Source organism: Oratosquilla oratoria, chromosome 37 (assembly GCF_046742065.1).
Source record: "Oratosquilla oratoria isolate Oo_2021 chromosome 37, ASM4674206v1, whole genome shotgun sequence".
NCBI classification, from domain to species: domain Eukaryota; kingdom Metazoa; phylum Arthropoda; class Malacostraca; order Stomatopoda; family Squillidae; genus Oratosquilla; species Oratosquilla oratoria.
The window spans coordinates 41,790,969-41,795,968 of NC_134813.1; positions in this window are offsets into that span (position 1 = coordinate 41,790,969).

Consider the following 5,000-nt stretch of genomic DNA (forward strand, 5'->3'; position numbering starts at 1 on the left):
AAACAACCTTGGTTTATATTTTATACTATACTTGCTTTTAATACTATTTTAATATACTTTTAGAATTTATAATACATATGTCCTCTTCGGCGTAGTCAAAAGTGTATTATGTACTTGTACACCGATGTAAGAACGTTCTTTACATATTTTGTTATCTTTCGTGACAGATACTATAAATCTCTTCACTTGTAGGACAGATTCAAGAAGGTTCAGGTTCTATTCTGGGCCACGGACGGCGCCTCAACCGAATAAAACTGTCTGTTGTTGATTAGGATTATCCATACAAAAGTCGCTAGGATGAAAAAGTCAAATATCGGTATTCAATAATTGATTACATAATGCTACAAATGAAGAAGCTTTTCAAAGAATCTCGATATAATGTTCGAAAGTAAACTAATAAGAAGTTTTTAAAAGAATCTCAATAAAACGTTTAGAAGACAAACAAATGAAAAGCGTCTCAAAGAAGAAGAATCTCGATTAAAGTTCAGGAAGCAAACTAATGAGAATCGTTTTAGAATTAAAATAAAAATTTTAGAAACGAAACGAACGAAAAACTTTTTAAAGAATCTCGATAAAAGTTTAGAAAGCAAACTAATATGTATGAATTCTTCCCTTGTACACAAACTAAGAGAGAGAGAGAGAGAGAGAGAGAGAGAGAGAGAGAGAGAGAGAGAGAGAGAGAGAGAGAGAGAGAGAGAGAGAGAGAGAGAGAGAGAGAGAGAGAGAGAGAGAGAGAGAGAGAGAGAGAGAGAGAGAGAGAGAGAGAGAGAGAGAGAGAGAGAGAGAGAGAATGAGCTTGATAAACATCTCAGCGTTCGAGTGTGGGTAAAAGGACACAACGTTTGAAACTTTGAATATTCATTTACAGACACAACAGCCGAAGCTTATCTTGCGTGTAATCACTGTCGTAGAAAAAGCAGGCAATGCGTTGACAAATCAGAGCAAATTGTTGTGAAACATTTTACGAATTAAATGAAAGAAAAAAAGAAGTCGCACCAATGCTGCTCGAGAATTTAGTGGAGTGGGCCAATTCGTTACTGCTATATTTGCTTCGAAAATACACACACTAATTGGTGCCAAGAAACGAGTTTAGTATGTGTGTGTGTGTGTAAGTGTGTGTGTGTTTGTATGTGTGTGTGTGTGTGTGTGTGTGTGTGTGTGTGTGTGTGTGTGTGTGTGTGTGTGTGTGTGTGTGTGTGTGTGTGCACAAACACGCACCCACACACACACACACACACACACACACACACGGCCCGACGGTGCAGTGGTATCCCTCACGTCCACTAATTCTAATTAAGAGATAGTAGTTGGAGTCCCTCCCAGGGCTGAAAATTCTAGCACCGTGCTGCGAACCGACACCCAATTCTAATAGGCAAGGAGTTTGAAGTATGTGTGTATATGTGTGTATGTGTGTGTGTGTGTGTGTGTGTGTGCACGCGCGTAAAGTCACATCATTACTCATAAACCGGGCCATATTTGAGTCCTAAGCTCTCATCCGGGAGGGTAATAGCTGTCTATCACGGGTCTCTCATGTGATCTGAGACTGTGGTGAATCACATACCCTAACACGTCCATCCTACTCCCATCTGCCACCCTTTCCTTCCTCTCATCTTAGCTCCTCCTGGATGACGGGTCGCTAATGATTCCCGCCCACCACCCGGTCAGAAGGAATGCAATGGAATGAAGTGTGTGTGTGTGTGTGTGTGTGTGTGTGTGTGTGTGTGTGTGTGTGTGTGTGTGTGTGTGTGTGTGTGTGTGTGTGTGTGTGTGTGTGTGTGTGTATGTGATTTATTAACCCACTGTCGGAGAATGAGATAAGATGGACAGAAAATCTGTATATTCCAACCACTATCTGTGGAAATATACATATTTTCTTTCCATAATATCTCATTCTCCGGCAGTGGGATAATACGTCTTATTTTACAAATGAGCTACGAAATTAAACCTTCGTAATATATATATATATATATATATATATATATATATATATATATATATATATATATGTATATATATATATATAAAGCAGCCTCTCCCAATGTTGAACAAAATTAACTACTCTCTGTCACAGCCCAGTTCACAGAGATATCGAATTTAATTTGCTCTGAAATTGGACACAGATCATAATATCATCTTCAAAGAGTCGAGTCGCCTATAGGTTGATGTTTGCAGCAGTCAGGGACGAAAGGGGAGCAGACTGAATTGGACTTTTAATAATCTTTTATTTGCTTTGATAAATTAATATCTGTCTGCGTCTCACTGTTTGTTTGTCTGTCTATCTGTGTGGCTGTGTGTCTGTCTTCATGTATGTATTTGTGCATGTATGTATTTATGTATGTATGCATGCATGCATGCATGTATATATGTATGTATGCATGCATGTATGTATGTATATATGTATGTATGCATGCATATATGCATGCATGTATGTATGTATATATGCATGTGTGCATGCATGTATTTTTGTATGCATGTACAGTATGTATAGACTAAAATCCTAGAACTGTATAGAATGTATGTAAGTATGTATGTATGTATGTATGTCTATGTATGTATGTATGTATGTATGTATGTATGTATGTATGTCTTACTTCTTATGGCAAAATCTGGACAATTTTAAAGCTTTCTAGATCATAAAGGTTAATTCCCCACCGAATAAAATCGTCTGTCCAGCTTGTATCATAACATCAATCCTTTAGAATCATGGGATTCTCAGCTCAATAAATCTCATTGGATCAATAAAACAGTTTCTAATAATATATTTACTTTGTGCTATCTCTTAATTGGTAAGCGTTGAAAAAAATAAAGATAGATCAAGAAAAGTTTTCAATCATGAGACAGTGATTATCGAAATTAATTATAAACACTGTAGGCTATCAATTCTACTCAATTCTAGAACTTTCTAGACTCGGAGAAACAAACTGGATAACCTTATTCATAGCTAACATTAGATAAATTCTATACAGTTCTAAAACTTCAGAGACTATATAACCATCTAGACAACTCTAATGATCTATAGACCAATTCTACTAAATTTTAGATTTTTCTAGACTCAAAGAAACTATCTAGATAACCATATTAATAGCTAACATTAGATAAATTCTAGAGAGTTCTATAATATCAGTCTATATAACTATCTAGACGACTCTGTTGACCTATAGATAAATTCTATACAGTTCTAGAATATCAGAGCCTATATAACTATCTAGACGGCTCTATTGACCTATAGATCAATGTTATTCAGTTCTAGATTTTCATGGACTCTAGGAAACTATATTTCTTCAGTTTCATTTCAGAGGTTGCTTAGATAGTTGACTATTTTATTCGGCTTCGGAAAACCTTTGAGCCTGCGAGAATTGGATTAGAATCTATGTAACTAATTACTTTAAACTAGTTTTTATGGCCTGACTCGCTTGGCTGACTGATTAATTAGAAGTACTAAACGACATCAAGGTGAACGTAAAATGGGTAACTGGATTATGAGGTCTCTCTCTCTCTCTTTCTCTCTCTCTCGTTGTCTCTCTCTCTCGTTGTCTCTCTCTCTCTCGCTGTCTTTCTCTCTCTCTCTCTCTCTCTCTCTCTCTCTCTCTCTCTCTCTCTCTCTCTCTCTCTCTCTCTCTCTCTCTCTCTCTCTCTCTCTCTCTCTCTCTCGCTGTATTTCTTTCTCTCTCGTTTTCGTTCTCTCTCTCTCTCTAATTCTCTCTCTCTCATGCCTCATTCCATATATTTTCACCCCTTTACTGTTTATTGATATATCGTGTGGTTGTTTTTACTTTTCCTTCTCTTTTGGCTATTTCCAAATTATCTGTGTACATATCTTTCTCCCTTCCACAAAATTAAGTAAATAAATAAACAAATAAATAAATACAATAAATGTTAGCTTATCAATTATGATAGGTTAGTACAAATAAATTAACAAATTCCTCTCTTCTACAAAATCAAGTAAATAGGTAAATAAACAAAGGAACAGATAATATAATTGAGTAAATACAATAAATGTTACCAAACAATCATGATAAATTAGTACAAATAAATGGATAAGTATATAAGTAAATGGATAAATAAGTGAATGAATAAACGATGAAATCTGAAGCCCTCAGACATTTGATCTTTCAGGACACGAAACTTTTATTCCAAAAACTTTGAAACTCGCTTTCTCAAACTCGTTTCTGGAGTGGAAGCATAAATTGACCCCAAAGGCTTCTTGCGAAACAAGAAGTGACAAGTCAAAGAGTGGGCTTAAAAAGAGATATATATATATATATACATATATATATATATATATATATATATATATATATATATATATATGTATACACACACACACACACACACACACACACACACACACACACACACACACACACACACACACACACACACACACACACACGTATATATATATATATATATATATATATAGAGAGAGAGAGAGAGAGAGAAAGAGAGGAACCGCGCACACACACCGACACAGAAATAAAAAAATAAAAACACAATTAAAACTAAAATAAATAAAAATTAAGTAAAACAATAAAATCAAATAAAAAATGAAAGGAATAACTCTTAATTTAAGCAAATCGATAAAAACATAATTAAAACTAAAATAAATCGAGATTAAACAAAACAAAAATCTAAAGAAAAAAACAAAACAAAACATGAGAGAAAAATGAAAGGGATAACTTTTGATTGAAACAAATCCTCCACGTTTGGAAAAGAGAAACGTATCATCTCGTTTTTCTATCGTTTCCCTCCGTGCCGTGGTGGCGTCATCGGTAGCGTGCTGGTCTCGCATTCGCTTAGTCCCGGGTTCGAATCCCTCGCTCCTCTCCGATTTCCAGCAGCCACCTGCCCTCAACGGTCCCAAGCACACGATAGGGCCAAGGTGACGGCTCCGGCTGCAGCTAATAGGAGCCTCCTGGCGTAAGGTCTTTGCCTTCACCACTCCCATCCGCACAAGGTGCTGAAGAAAAGAGAACTCCCACGCCACCTTAGAATTGGGG